Consider the following 16,411-nt stretch of genomic DNA (forward strand, 5'->3'; position numbering starts at 1 on the left):
TGCAATTTATTTTGATGATAATTTTGATTGACGGAAATGACCACTTTTTAAAAAATATGCTAGAGTGATTTTACTGTAATACACAATTTCTACTAGGAGATAATAGCAAGTCATCTTACAAGGCATTACTATAATTTCTAGATCCAAGAGTTATATATTTGAACCGAGCAGAAATATAATAGTCCCAGTAACTTTCTTTCTTTTTTCTTTTTTGGTACCGGGGATCGAACTCAGGTCCTTGCGCTTGCGCAGCAGGTGGTGAAACCACTGAGCTAAATCCCCGGCCCCAGTAACTTTCTTGATGGAAATTACACTGCATTATAATTTAAACCTCACCATCAGGAAAGCCTTATTAATAATGGGCCCTCAAGGTGAGATCGTTGTTCTTCTTAATGGAAATAGGAAACAGCCAAACATCATTCAACACGCTGAGGGTTTCTATTTTCTTTTGAATTTTTATTTGCATCAGTACATGTTCGCAGTATGTGATGATGCCATTCCTCACAGAGAGTTAGTGCACGTACTACTCCTCTCAGGTCTTTTGTATCCCTTTTCCTCCTCCTCCTTCCCACTTCCCATCACTTTTTGGTCCCCTTTCCATTTGCAAAAGTTCTCCCTCCTTCTTTCTTATTATCTATTTTTTATTTTTCTCTTTATTAATATTTGGTTTTCTCATATAAAAGAAACTGATTAAACTTGCATGTTTGATTTGTTTTACACAACATTATGGCCTCAAGCTACATCAGTTTTCCTTTGGATGACTCAAGTTTATCCTTCTTTATGGTAGAATAATACTCCATTGTGAATACATAACACATTTTTAAATGTATTCATCTATTGATGGCTTCCAAAATTTAGCTACTGTGAATTTTGCTGCTATAAACACGGCTATTGCTATAGTCAGAGTTTGCAAGGGAATAGATTTAACACAGGACACATAATTTGCAGGATCATTTTATAACATTCACCCAAAAAGTCAATGCAGAGGAGTGCAAGAGATCTGTCCACACACTACAGACCCGAAGAATCCAGCCATGGGCCTGGATCCCAGCAGCATCCTCCGTGAGCCCAGAGGAAGGCCTAGAGCCCATGGCGATGTCTCCTGCAAGTTTATATGGAGGCTCTGCACCCAAAAGGCCCAAAGGCCAGTGGTGGAAGCCAGAAAGTCTGCACCAGCGGGGTGAAGGACTTGTGCCACCAGCTGAGGGATCTGTACTGGAGCCAGGAAGCGATGCTTATGGTGAAGACCAGAGCTCCCCTGAGGAGAACAGCAGCCATTCCCTGGAGACAGCGAGGCCCGAACTCCTCTGATGAGCACAGTGAAGTTCACATCAGGAAAGCCAGCTGCATAAAGCTTCCCCTAGAAAATCAATAGCCAACCATCTCCCCCTCCAGTTCTCTTTCTAAGCCATTGGTGGCAATCCTCAGGTGGGGCTTCCATGCCCAGAAACACGCTGATTCAGTACAGCTGGGTGTGCCAAGCTGACCATTAGGTAGCCCTCCACAGCTATGTACATATCCCTGTCATATGATGTCTTTAACTCTTTGGGGAAGATAATACCTGGAAGGGGACTAGCTGGGTCTAATGGAATTTCTAGTTTTAGCTTTTTGAGAACTCTAACACTGGTTTCCACAGTGCTGTACTAGTTTACATTCCCACCAATAATGTAGGAGGGTTCCTTTTTCCCCTCAGCTTCTCCAGCATTTGCTATCATTCAATTTCTGGATGATTGCCATTCTTTCTGGAGTAAGAGGGAATCTCAGCATTGCTTTAATTTGCATATGATTAATGGCCAGAGATGTGTAGCCTTTTTTCATGTGTTTGTTGAACATTTGTACTTCTTCTGTATAGTTAAGATGTTGTTTAATTTCTAGTATTTATGGGTCTTAAAGCTTTAATTCTGCTGCTGTTATATAGTTTAATTGTACTGTGATTTGAGAACATACTTTGTATGGTTTCAATTTTTTTAAAGTTTTAAAAAATGTGTGTTATGGTACAGAATGTGGTCTATTTTGGCTAATGTTCCAATGAAAAGAAGGCATGTTATTTTCAAAGCTCCAAAGCTGGTCCCTTGATTTGGGGAGACAGTTCTCTCTTGAGGCAGTCAGGGCTGGTGGCTGTGGCTTGAGTAATCTGAATTCTCAGCTAGTCCCAACATCCAAGAGGGCATATTCACCTGGCTGAGGGCCGGCTTCCTCAGTCACGAGGCCTCAGCTCCACGTGATCCAAGCAGGAGCTGCTGATCCTTGGAAAAGAATGGCTCAGGGCAGCGAGCTCTCCTTTGCTTACCTGCAGGGAGCGCGTTAGGGAAGGCGTTCTCTCTCCGAGAAGGAAGCTCAGTCGTCCTTAACCTTCGACACATGTAGATGAAAGAGGCTCTTCTCTTATTATATGAGTTGTAAGTGATTTTCCCAGATTGCTTTTTATCATGGTGCTTTTATACTCAAAAAAATTTAAAAAATTGTTTTCAGGTCTAACAAATCTCTGTATTTCTTTGTTTTATATGTAGAAGTGACTTTTTTATTCTTAAGCTACTTTTTTCAAAATTTTCATGCTTTATTCTAATATTCTTATGGATTTTTTTTACTGAGTTATTTAATGCATTTGCAATTTATTTTTATTTTGTTTTGTTTTGTGAATCCATTTTCTCCTGACAGTTAATCTATATATCCAGTATCATTTATTGAATAATTTTTACTCTATTGACTCTGTTCCCTTTGTCATATACTCAAATAATAATAAATCTAATCCAGTTTGGACACTTTTTTCTGTTATTTTTATCTGTCTATTTATGTATAAGTACAAATGGTTTCAAAAATTGAGATCTCATCAGGAAGGGATACACCCCCTAAACATTATTATTCATTAGTACATTCTGTTTTTTTCCAATTAGAATGTCAGAATTAGCTTGTCTAGTCCTGAAAATGACACTCTTGGTTTTTCAGAGGAAATATTTACATTTTTATAATGTTAAGAATACCTGTCTAAGAAAGCAGTATGATTTTCTCATTATTTTCCTAGTCTGTGATAGTTCTGATCAACTGTGAGGTGAATCTGACACCACTTTTTTCTTTACTAGCTTATTAAATTTTGCTTCACATAAACATCATACATGTTTTGCTTAAAGTATTCCTTAAGGATTATTTTCAAATTCTAGATCTTGTAAGTATCTTTTATAATAATATTATCTAATTTGTTGTCCTTTTTATATACTTTTCCCGATATATTTCTTCCTTTTATTCATTATCTTTCATTGTCTTTTAGCTTTTCAAATAAACAGTTATGTTTTAAAAAGGTGCAAAGGGGAAGGGGAAGTGGGAGGGATAAAGGTAAGGAAAGAAGGGAATGGAATTAATGTGAGAAAATGAAAAAAATGGAAACAAAGTCTTTGTAAGTAGGGAGGGTTGGAGGGGTTGAAGGGAGGGCAGGGGAAGGGGGAAAAATAAGAACCAAGATACATCATGTAAAGTTACAAATCTCCAATGATGAATGTCATTATACTGTATACCTAAAATGTACCAATAAAATTAGTTTAAAAATTATAGTGATTTTCCTCCCAGCATATGCATTTTAACACTTTTTAAAAATTTTAAAAATGTATAACCTTATTATCATTCACTAAACATACACATATACAAAAATTAAAATTATTCAAAGAAAAGGAATGCAAGGGAAAAAACTATAATAATATTCAAATATAATAGAACTCAACCAAAGCAGAACTGAAAAGTACTTAAACATTTTTCCATATAATTTTAAAAAAATCTCAACCATTAACAAGGCATCAAAGGATGTGATTTGTTTTAGAAAGATTTTCAAAACTAATATTGAACAAATAGTGGTCTGGGAAAAATAATTCTAATTAGTTAGTAGACTCCACATAGGCCAAATTTTTTAAATTTAAATTTCAATACAGTCATGTGACACATGATGGAAATATAATCTGAGAAATATGTTATTAGGCGCTTTCATTTGTGTGTATCGCAAAGTACCACATAGAGTGCCAACTTCTAAGTGCAAACTGACAAGGTGTATGTCAGCCATCTGTGATGGCCCCTTGATATTATCCAAATATGCAGTTAAACATGAGACACATGAGGACACCACTGGCATAGCAGCACACTGTTTTACAGTAAACTCTTTAATATAAGTAGTATTATGCTCTAAAGGATGAAAAGCAGCATGTTATGATAAGTACCTAAAACAGTAACAGTCATTTATCACACTATCGAGTGTTGTGTACTGTACATAGCTGTATGTGCTTCTTCTGGAAACACAACCTCCTCTTTGATCTCAGTGACTCTTTCTTTCCAACCAATGATGAGCTCCAGCCTAGTTTCTATCTACATCTCCTCCTATAGTTTTAAACACAATCTATGTATCGATTCTTTCCAGATTCCAGCCTGTAACTCTGATTTCTCCCCATCCCCTCTGGCCACCCCTACCCCTTGAAACTTTTCTTCCTATTTCAAATTATCAGTTATTCATTTCAATCCTTATTTACACTTTCAGTTTCTCACACTAGAGAAACTATTTGGTATTTACACATGTGTCCTATTTATTTCACTTAAGAGGATGGCCTCAATATGCATCCATTTAGCTATAAATGTCTTTAGTTTCTCATTCTTTATGGCTGAGTAGTACTCCATTTTATTTAAAAAAAAAAACCCACATCTTCTTTATCCATTTTCCAGTTGATGGGCACTTGGGCTGTTCCCAAGCTTTAGCTATTACAAACTGTGCCACTATAAACATGGGTGCACATATATCACTGTGGAATGATTCTTTTAATTCTTTGGAGAAGACAACCAGCAGGGGGATAGCTGGGTCAAATGGGACTTCCATCCTAGTTCTTTGAGGTATCTCCGTACTGATTTCCACAGTGGTTGCACCAGCCTACACTCCCACCAGCAGTGGAGCAGGGTTCCTCTTTCCCCACAGCCCTGCCAGCATTTGTTATTGGTTGATTTCTTGATAGCAGCCATTCTTTCTGGGGTGAGGTAGAATCTCAGTGTTGTTTTCATCTGCATCTCTCGAATGACCAGTGATGTTGAACATTTTTTCACATATTTGTTTGCTGCTTTTACTTCCTTGTCTGAGAAATGTCTGTTCATTTCAGATGCCCGTTTTTGAATTGGCTCTTTGAATTTAGGGGTCTGATTTTTAAAAATTCTTTATATATTCTAGATAGTAGTCCTTTGTCTAAGGTACAGGTGCTAAATGTTTTTTCCCCACATTGTAGGTTGTCTCTTAGGTCTGTTGGTGGTTTCTCTTGCAGTGCAGAAGCTTTTTAATAAGATGAGATCCCAGTTGTTGATTCTTTGTGCTAGTTCCTGTGCTACTGAGCTTTTGTTCATAGTCTTTTCCTATGCTAGTGTATTCAAGAGTTCTACCTAACTTATCTTTCAGCAAGTTTAGCGTTTCTGTCTTAATATTTAGATCTTTAATCCACTTCGATCTTAGTTTAGTGCATAGTGATAAGTATGGGTCTAGCTTTAATCTTTGGCAGGTTGAAATCCAGTTTTGCTAACATCATTTATTAAAGAGGTTATCTTTCCTTCAGTGAGGGTGGTTGGCTCCTTTCTCAAAGATGAGGTAGCTGAGTATGTCTGGAGTTGTTTCTGCATCTTCTAATCTATTCCACTGATCTTCAGGTCTGTTTCTTTGCCAGTACCATGCTGTTTTTATCACAGTAGCTTTGTAATATAGCTTCAAGTTGGGTATTGTGATACCCCCAGCCATGTCTCTGTTGCCCAGAATTGCTTTTGCTATTCTAGGTCTCTTCTGGTTCCAAATGAATTTTTGGATTGTTTTCTCTAGTTCTGTGAAATATATTGTTGGAATTTCAATCGGCATTGCATTAAATCTATATAGCAGTTTTGGAAGTATGGCCATTTTCACTATATTTGTTCTTCCTACCCAGGAACAGGGGATGTCTTTCCATTTTCTTATATCCTCCTCAGTCTCCTTTTTCAGAGTGTTTAACACATTTTTAATACTATATTTTCAAGTATATTTATCTGCTGGGGTCCAGAAGTGCAGCACCTTTAAATGAGAAGGTTTATCTCTGCATATAACTAAATAAATACTGCACGTTATTTATTTTGTCCTGGGGATCCATGAAGTTGTGTTTGGAAACTCTCAGTCTAGTTCAGCTTCCATATTTTGCCAGTGAGAGAAGAGAGACTTGGAAAGATTAGGTGACCAGGTAAAAATCTGCTTCCTGGAGAAGACCCAGCATGAGAGGTATTGCTGTCCATGGCGGGCAGGTCACACTGTGCCTCTCACCTTCTCTCTCACCCTCCCTTCTGCTTCCTTCCCAGCTCCAACTCCATGTCAGTCTCTCTCCATGCTGCACACTCTGAACGAGGCGCCTGTGCTACAAATCCCAAGTCTGCTTTCCACAGATCGCTTTCAGAATTCACATCGTGTTTCTATCTTCTTCTCTTGCCTCCCAGTCTTTGTGAAAGTACAGATATTCCCTCGCAGACGAAGCCTTGCTGTGTGCCTTTCCCATGGCTCATATCCTTTTGTAACTGATGCTGACCTGTGTGCGTGCACCATACCCTTCCCTAGCTATGTTTTATTTGTGCTCAGCTTGCTACCCTTCCAATTTTTAGCACAATGCATTGAACATAATAGAAAACTAGTTTTTTTTGAGTAAATGAATAATGACCATATGTATTGAGCCACCAAATCTCTATCTCAAAAAAAAAAACAACAAAAAAATCCCTGTCTCTACCAAAATGTGTATGCAAGTTCACAAGTGTGCAGATATACCTCTCTCTCTGCACAGATATCAACCCTCGTGTCCATAGTTTCCAGTTACAGTTTAACCTCGGTGGATATGCTTTTATGTAACATCTCTGGTGAGGAAGGTGCATTGGGGCTTGTACAGGCTGGTGATTCTGACAGTAGCCATGCTGTAGTTGTTAACATGACAGGAGTAGATGAATGTTGCTCTTTGTTCCACTGTTGGAGAACAATGTATAATTCTGTATTTGCAGTTGATGACCTAACATGTAACCTTTCATAAAATATTTAGAAAACAATACAATTTGTTTATTTAAAAGAGGGAGGCACCATGCTTGAGACATATAACTTACCAAAGAAGCACAGAAATCATAGTGCTGTGTTTTTTCCAGGCTTATTGTTACTTAAATGGAAAGTTTACCACGGTGGATGCAGGCAAGAAATGGAAAGCAAATTTTGTTAATCGGGAGCACAGAATTCTGCAGTCAACTGACGAGTGTAGCAACACAGCAAGGACAGGAGGATATCGGACGGTTGCACTCGTGATGACTGAGGAATGTTTGTTTCATCACAAAGTAATAGATTGGAAAAACCTGCATACATTACTGTCCAGGGGAGCCGTAAATAAGACGAACTTCTTACACAAAGTATCTTTTCTCGAGAGAGAGGTGGATTTTTGCCAGAGCCATTTCCATTAATTTCCTCACAGAGTGTCTTCGGCAATCCTGACCCGCCGTGTGGAGGGAGCATTCGGAGAGGCGCTGCCCGCTCTGCGAGCTCGCTGCCGCTGCTCAGTCAGGGGATGCATTGCCGAGGTAAAAGCTCTCTCTGAAAGTCAATCATTTGAAGAGTGGCGTCAAGAGGGACTTTTGTGATATAAAAATAACTGAACAGCATTTCATTCTGGTGATTTGGACACTTTGTTCACAGGTATATTGCACAACTGGCTCTCTGCTGTGAATTCAGAGGCTGATCTTCCCTCCCTCCTTTCCTCCCTCGCTTCCTTCTATTTTAGTTTCGACAAAAAGTTCATTTGTTTCTATTTTTTTTTTTTTTTTTTTTTTTACAAAGGGTCCTGGAACTGTCTCCCTTGGATACTAAGGGGCAAAAGTATTCCTGTTTGGGACGAAAGGGACTTTGATACCAGTCAGGAGTACATTGCACTTCCCTAAGAATTGTCTACAAAGCCACCGTTACTACTGTGTAATTTAAGATCACAGAAAAATGCTTGGTGGAAACACGATGCAGTAAGATCTTCGCACAGCTGTCAGAGGTTTCGCGCCCGTCCCCATCCCCATGGGCCTGCCAGGCCCCGCCCGACGCCACAGTCCTGTACCAAGGTTGTCTGGGTTGAGGACACAGTGATATTCTACTGTGTGCGTTTTTGAATTGAAGAATGTTTGCTAGGCTTTGGAATGAGTGAACAGAGCATGCTGGGAGAAACTACCTGTCTCTGTGTATCTGTCTGTGTGTGGACCACCACTAGCCTGCTCAGGGGCTGCACAGTCTGTTCCCGCGCTCAGGACCTTTCAAAGCTGACCGGAAGTGAGTCCCGGAGCTCCCGGCAGGGCGGGAAGAGAAGCGTGGATTTCTGTGACCCAAGCTGCGATCCTTCCGCCCCTTTGTCTCCGCTGCAGGTACACTGAGGACATCCGTGCGCGTGATCACACGGCAGGAGACCTGGCCTGGAATCAGGCGCTTGGAAGACGGCTCCACTTCCTCCTCCTCACGCGAGTGTCCTGCTCGACTTCTCAGCTGTCCACCGCCCGCACGGAACCGAGGGGCGCAGACGTTTCTTTGCCGCTGTCTCGCACTTGCTGTGTGCCCGCACCGGGCTTCGTTATCACAGCTAATTAAGATGATGCTGGAAGGCTGCACTGTGCTTCATGTTCGCTATTTACTGAATATTAGGGGTTACTCTACTCTCCTTAGCAGCGGAGACAGAGAAGTATCAGGAGCTTAAAAATGCCCGGTGAGTGTAGGAGTCGCTCTAATTTATTTTAAAATGCTCTCTTGTTTTGTAAAGGAGAGAAGGATGGCTGGTCTAGGAAAAACATCCTTAACAATTACATCCTAATTGTTTCCACATAACTCTGATTGTACCCATTGTACAGTTACAAGAATATTTCATGTGACATTTTCAAAAATTAAGCTTTTTATTTTATAATAGCTTTAGACTTACAAAAAGCTATAAAGATACTACATATCCCATAACTTGATTTCTCTTTTGATGGCATCTTAACATTTATCACAACTAATGAACAGATTCTAATAAATTATTTCTAAAACTCATACTTTATTCAGATTTTATTGGCTCTTCCTTAATGAGACTTTTCAGTTTCAGGCACCGCGTTAAATTCACGCATCATATTTTGTAAGACTTTCTTGGCTGAGACAGTTTCTCAGACTCTCCTTGCCTTTTTGTTGGCTTTGAGAGTTTTGCAGAGCACCGATTAGGTGTTCTGTAGAACTTCCGTCACCTTTGTCTGTCTGGCATCTTTCTCTGGGTAGATGGAGCTGTGGATTTGGGAGGGAAGCTCGCAGAGGTGAGGTGCTGTCTGCATCCCATTTCCCTGAGCCCCAGACTCTGGTGGTGCCCAGCTGCTCGCTGGTGGGGCTGAGACCACCAGGGCTCCACCTCAGTTCACATCTTTCCAAGTCATTTCATGGCCCACAGTCAAGGAGCGGGAAGTTAAATTTCCGCTCTGCCAAAAGGGGTATGCACATAAACTGGAGATTTTCCTTATCTTCCCCATTTATTTATATCCATACAGATGTTCATTTTGTACTTTATTATTTTAAAATGCACCTCAGGCCATGCAATAGCAGTGCGCCCCTTGTTTTGGGTGCTCGGGTTGCTCTCCTGTTGGCACTGGAAGCTCTTTCAGCCACTCCATTACAGGGACACAGCCCTGGCCTTTTGTTTTCAGTACTGCTTCACTCAGGGTCACTACAAGACGCTTGAGGCTCAATGCATGTTTACTCATCCGTCCAACAATCCGCCGTTTCTCTTAGGAGGGCTGTCCTCTGACTAGAAAGTGACATCTGAAATTAAGAGCTAAGCGGTGGGCTCCAATCATATTGCGCATGAGCTGGAAGTCCAGAATAGCCACAGGGAAAATCCCTACCAACTAATTCACTTGGAACAATGAGTTGTATCTTCGTCTGACCAAGATTCTACTATGAAATATCTTACACTCAAATTTTTGTTAGATTAGAAAATGAAGAGATTGTTTCTGTGAGATAAAGATCTTGCTTATTTTGAAAGGTCATTAACACTTAAACACAAATATGCCAGACAGATGCTGATTTAAATCTTTGAGACAACACACATCTTTATGGCACATATCAGTTTTCTCCTAGATTCAAAAATGGCTTCAGCTCTTTTTATTATGATTCTGAAGTCTCCTTTAGAATGCTATCTTTGATTATATACACTAATCAATACCTTTGATTACACACACCTAGCAAAAAGGAAAAACAAGTAGATTGAAGAGTGAAGCGCGGAAGTTTAGGATAAGGAAGTGTTCACTCAAACAAAGAGAGCATGAAATTGATTTCTTTCCTTTTATTATATAAAAAATTAAAATGTATAAATGTTGTTTATGGTTGGTTTTCTAAACCTATTACAGTACAAGCAAAATGCCCTTTTCTTTCTTTGCTTCTGTTTCCTGTTACATGAAGGGAAGGACAAACAAACATCAGGAGTGTGCTTATTTGCTTTAGTGCCAGTCTTACCCAAGGTATTCTTTAATGCTTAAAAGTCACAGCATTTAATGATCAATTCGTGGGTACTGAACATTGCCTTTGATACTAAAGGGTATCATTTGATTGAAGATATCACTCAGTAAAGGTGTCTCTGATTCCTTAATTTCCTACTCAGGAGAATGGAACTAGAACTTTCAATGTGTAACCCTCTCACAAAATGAAGATGAATTTGTCACAGGATGGCTTTTCCAGTCCCATTCATTTTCGAATTGTAGTCAGTCTACAGAGAGACTTAAATTCAATGCTCGCATGCTGTGTTAGTTTCTAAAGTCATCACAAAGGTAGGAATTCTCAGAACAAATAAGGAAAAGCTGATTTTCCACTTCATGCTGACCGTGGGGACATGGGCTACACCACCACGGTCTCCTTCACACAGCTGAAACATGTTTTAGGAGTTGATCTCACTAATTGCTTTAGGAATTTGACTGATTTGTCAATTTAGTATTGATTCTCTTTGCTCCCCAGTGGCTGCAGATTTGAGAATCAGCATAGTCCCGGGAAGGAAGAACAACTTACTATTAAAATAACGATGGGGTTGGAACAGGAGGCATTTCTCTTGTTACTTTTATTGTCATGTTCCCAGTGCTCCTTAGACACATTCTCAACTGTTTAGGGTCTACACATTGTAACCCAGTACTCATTTCTTATGCTCTCTGCTGATTTCTTGTTTTTCTAAGACATATTGCTAAGATAAGAATACAGAACTCCACTAGAAACCCAAAACTCAACAATGTTTTAATAGAGATCTGAATTCACCTAATTCTGATGATCAGTTACATGATAAAAGAGATCAAATTTCACTCATCAAATTTTCGTTAATTTAGAAACCATGAGAATTTAAGAGATGCATATTTTAAATGAAAAAGAAAATCCGAAATGCATGAAGTTTGAAAGAGAGGTGATAATCATTGTGTCCTTAACATCCATTCAAAAATGTGGGAATGGTTTTCAGTTTTCCTTTCAGCATGCTCATTGTGTACATCAGGACTATTTTCAGTGTTCAAGTTTAATGGGGAGGTGAGGTCAAGGGGGAAAGGAGTAAAACTGGGTTTCCACAGCACCTGTGAAATCCTGAGAAATTTATTTGTTTTACAAAAAATAAAACACTGAACAGCCCTGTATAAATAAACAGCCATATATATTTTTGGCAATCTCTCTCTCTCTCTCTCTCTCTCTATATATATATATATATATATATAAAACATTTATATATATATTTATATATTATATAGAAAAGGATATGTTGCCATTTGTAACAACATGAACAAGTTGGATGAGACTGGAGGACTTATGTTAATTGTAGTAAATCAGACATTCAAAAGATGAATAAATCTAAAGGTCTAAAGCACAACAGAAGACCACAGATAATCCTATTGTAGTGCACACCCAAACGTTTTAATATAATAGATTTTAGGCCCTATTACTACAACTAAGGTGATTATGTGAGATAATGATATGTTAAAGTACTTATCTCTGCATTTCATTATGTCTGTGCATATAAAAACATAACGTATACCTGACCTTTATACAATAGAATAATTTTGGACCTTTTAATGGTATTATTAGATATTTTATAGTTTATTATCATCTTCTCCTCCATGGTATCTTTCTGGCACTTACATCACAGCTTCGGTAATTTGCTTCTGGACTTGTCCTACTTTGCTGCATGTGACCGTAGATGTTACGAGGAGACACGTTGGGTGCTGTGGCAGGTTACTCAAACACACAGTCCTGCCCTTAGTAGTGGTGGCCTCGGAGCAGTGTGAGTGTTACCTTGGAAAAGGGCAAGCGAATGCCCTCTAATGTGTTGTGTGTGGTGCATCAGCCTTGCTCCCAGGCGCGCAGTGGCGTATTCACTGCTCACGCTCACTTGTGTCAAAGCACGGATGACATGTGATGTCAGGTGTCGTGATTCCAATGACCCCGTCCCTGAATTACATGGAAAGTATGACAGAGTATCAAATTCTCCCTTAGTCTCCCTGCTGCTCCTGTGTTTTCTGAGAATACTTTGCTCTAGTTCTTCTCTGGCTTATTTCCTCTATTTTTAAACAGATGTTTCTGTTCCTTCAAATTATGCTCAACAGACAGTATAGAGCAGTACACACATGTATGTCTGAATTTCTGGTAAAAATCATGCTGAGCAAGCCAGTAGTTTTACCAAAGCTGAGTGTACTCAGATGGAATCATTTCAGACTTGGTCTGCCTGAGATCGCGTGCCTGGTGAACTTGGCAGGAACAACCTGCAAGGCTCTCATCACTTCTCAGCTTGGGTTCTGACTTCTGAGGTAGAAGGGAGAGCATGGGGCTGTGGTCAGGGTTCAGCTCAAGCTTAGTATTTCAGAAGTGATGGGACGTTATTGACATAAATGTAAATGCTGGCTTAGCGATCTTATGCAGAGGTATTAAAGACAACATAAAACACAGTTGCCCACACATCATGGTCAGGTGGTCAGGGACGGGATGCAGGGGATGCACTGAAGGCAGGAGAGTGTGAGGGTCCTGTGCCCCAGCCTGAGAGAGTTCCTGTGTCAGATTAGCTTAATAAACATCTTGTTTCCGCTTTTCTTTCTATCTTATTATTATCTATGCTTTCTGCTCTCCAATTATTTATATAATTACGCTGTCCTCCATATATATATATATCTTAAAATCTACTGAGTTTACACACACCCCTTACTAGTTTTGGAATGTTTGAAAAATAAAGCTTGAATCAATGAAATGTTTATAAACTGTATTGAGAAAATATGACCAGTTTTATTGCCTGAATACATCTGATTTAGTCACCTACATTTTCCTCTCAATTTTAACATTCATTTGCTTTTTACTTTAGCTTCCTTATCTTTTACAATTTTATTGATGTGTACATATTTTTCTAAGCCATTAAAATCCTTCTGTGTCTCCAGAATGTCAATAAGTGGTTGATTCCTTCCCCCCAGTCCCAATTCTCTATGGATTTTCCCATCTGACTCACAATTTTAGGCCACCAGGAATGCGTTCACTAGCAGACACCGATGAACTGGTGACTGAAGGCCCCTTCCCGCTCCCCTGTACAGTACCACACAGTGACCGTGCCAACATTGTCGATGTGAGCGGACCACTTTCACGCGTGGCTTCCCACTTGCGATGCCTCCACTCATGGGCTGCAGCTTTCCTCCACGTTCCTTCCACATTCCTGGGATCTCCGACTTCCTGAGGTCTCCACTGCACCTTCGGCCTTAGCCTCACAGCTTCATGCACTGTCCTCTCACTGCCTGGCCTCCCAGGCCTTCCTCTGAAACCTGATGGAGCTTCCGTAGCCCCATAACCCTATGCTCCAAGTGGCCGAGCCACCAGCGCCACGTGAGGGACCACAGGTCTGCTGCCAGCTTGGGGTGGACAGTCCGCTGGGCTCACGTCTCACACCACAAGGCTGGGAGCCAGCCAGGTCAGCAAGCTTGGTTTGCTCTGCTAGGCTTTGGTCTTGCTTTGTATTTCCATTACCCCATTCCTATCTTTAAAATGTGATTGTTTACCCCATGCAATTCGATGCTGAAAGTATTTAACTTTCTTTTTAATTTTTTACAGGAGTTTGCATCTAAGAGTTTGCCTAGAGTCTCAGAGATTTTGGACTTGGGCTTTTAAGAAATGCCAAAAGTATCAATTCTTTGGTGACTCTAAGAGATATACTAAATTCATTTTGCATGAGGAGGAAAGTAAGATATTTTTTCTCTCTCTCCCTCCATCCTCCTCTCTCTCCTTTTCTCTCTGCCTCCTGCCGGCCAGGAGTTCAGCAGTTTTCCTCCTTGGCACCACTTCTGCATTGGAGTAAGCTGACTGTGTGTATCCCAAGTCTTGTGAAACCATGAGACAAAAGAAACCTCTCCTCCTTTAAGTCCTAGGTGTCAGAAATTTGGTGCCACTAAGGGGAAAGCAACTAATACTGCTGGAAAATTGCATGTTACTTTTAGTTTATTGCTTGGTTTGAAAAATTCTGTCAGAATTTAGGTTCATAAATGGATAATGGGGTGGTGGTAATATAATGTGGCTTAAAATATCAACATTTAAAAACCTTAAAATATTTGAAACTGCTAGTACATAAGCTGCACACACAACATGCACACAAATGTGCAAGAATAATTGTAGACATATAGGTATAAATTTATATGAAGATTTTGAATTTCTCTTAGATAAAGGAATGCATTAGTAACTCACTTTATTCTGTTATGACAACTGAACATTTTTACTTTTAGGTGGTATGTTGTGTTAGCATTAGTGTAATATGGTAAATAGGGTAGCATTTTTTGGTGACTTACTTGTCAGCTTTATTGGTTCTTCCTTTTTAACCTCAATGAAAACCAAAGAAAATATTAAGAAACATGTCAAAAAAGAAGATATGTGTCAAAAAGTACCATCGGACTAAGTGAATTATGATTCCAAAAGAAAATTAAGAGGAGTCGGAGTCAAAATAATTAATGAAAAAGTGAAGGGTTTATTCTCTTATTTTTTGACACCAGAGTTGGCAGGAGGGATAGAAAATCATTTGAACTTTCCAGGAAATTACTTTCACAACCTCCATGAACCTGAGAGCCTACTTTTCACACTCTGCAGGAAGGAAAGGCAGACAAAGAGGCAACTGGTTAGGTTTCCTCCAGCTTATGTTATATTTGCAATGCTTTTTAAGTGCATGATTGTGAATCTGCTGCATTATACATTATGTACACAGAGAGCACAAACAGTACCTCTGCTTCTGAAGGACTAATTCAAAGCTGCAAGGATACACTGTATAAAACCTCAACAACACACCGGCAAACATAGGACCAATTATTATCTCCAGGTTATTTGACAGCCTCTGAAATTGTTGAATAAGTTAATTTAAAGAGGAGAAACTGAACCTCTCTCTCGAGCATACATTTTGAAGATAGTGAACCATACAAGGAGGGGTGTTTACATTTTATTTTGCTGCTCCTGTAGCCTTCATTTAGATGATATATAATAATGGTGCTGAGGTATAAATGCAAAAGAAATGACTGATGATGCTTTTAGCCCTCAAGAATGAAAAGTTAATCATATAAGAATAGTAATTCTATTTAAAATATGCTGCAGCTCTCTGATGACCACTTGAAATTTTTCTCCAGGAAAATATGCCTTACAACATCACAGTAAATATGACTAGAAATATCATAACTGGCTACAACATGCATAATTGGTCATAAAATTCCATTAGATATGATACATTCTCTAAATGCATTCTAGAACTATTAATGTTAATGGGAATAACTTAGCATATAGAAATGGAAACTAGAAGATGTTTTAACATCAACACTTTAAAAACAAAAGTCAGAAGCAAAATAAATGGGACGAGAGCCAGATGTGCTATGTGATTCCTAGCAAAAGACCTAGCAAAAGGCTGTCATTTGGTAAAAAAACAGATTCTTCCCTTGGCTTAGCTACGAGCTTCTTTCTGAGTTACTATAGAAGTAGTAATATCAAAACTCTTAGGCCGTTATTCTTCAGGAAAATACTACGAGAATAAAATGGTTTATGTTTAATCTGTTTGTCTTTTAAATAGCATTCAGTGATTTCAAATAGTGACTAAGGATGCAGAAACTATAATGTATTTTTCTGGTTCAACTGTTGACTGACTTTGAGGTTCTGGATAAAATATTTAGACTTTTCATACTTCAGGTATGAACCATGAATTGGACACTAAGTAGGCATCATGACTTTACTGACTCAACGAGAAAATGAATGTGAAATACAAGCAGATTATCAAAATAGCATTGTTTTTATTATCCAGCTATGGGTTCAAATGTTTAAGGTGCTTCCTTCCAGTACTGGCAATTACAGCATGGCCTGAGGCTCTCACATTTCTGCTGTTGCTCTGAGAGAGTAAAACTACTTTTATTTCTT

At 39.3% G+C, this 16,411-nt stretch overlaps 1 long non-coding RNA gene across 3 annotated transcripts; it reads left to right on the top strand.

Moving 5' to 3' along the window:
• The first annotated feature begins 512 nt into the window (after positions 1-512).
• On the top strand, positions 513-9,531 carry LOC147821435 (uncharacterized). Of its 3 annotated transcripts, none has more exons than XR_015447006.1 (4): positions 513-2,399; positions 7,147-7,684; positions 7,826-8,299; positions 8,392-9,531. It is a non-coding gene; the product is annotated as an uncharacterized LOC147821435 (long non-coding RNA). The 3 variants fall into 3 exon arrangements; XR_015447007.1 differs by having other exon boundaries at positions 7,147-7,569; positions 8,392-9,530; XR_015447005.1 differs by having other exon boundaries at positions 7,147-8,299.
• Positions 9,532-16,411: the final 6,880 nt, after the last annotated feature.

This window comes from Heterocephalus glaber, unplaced genomic scaffold, assembly GCF_053883595.1.
Source record: "Heterocephalus glaber isolate CG9 unplaced genomic scaffold, H.glaber_assembly_v1.0 deba00001737, whole genome shotgun sequence".
Taxonomy (NCBI): Eukaryota; Metazoa; Chordata; class Mammalia; order Rodentia; family Bathyergidae; genus Heterocephalus; species Heterocephalus glaber.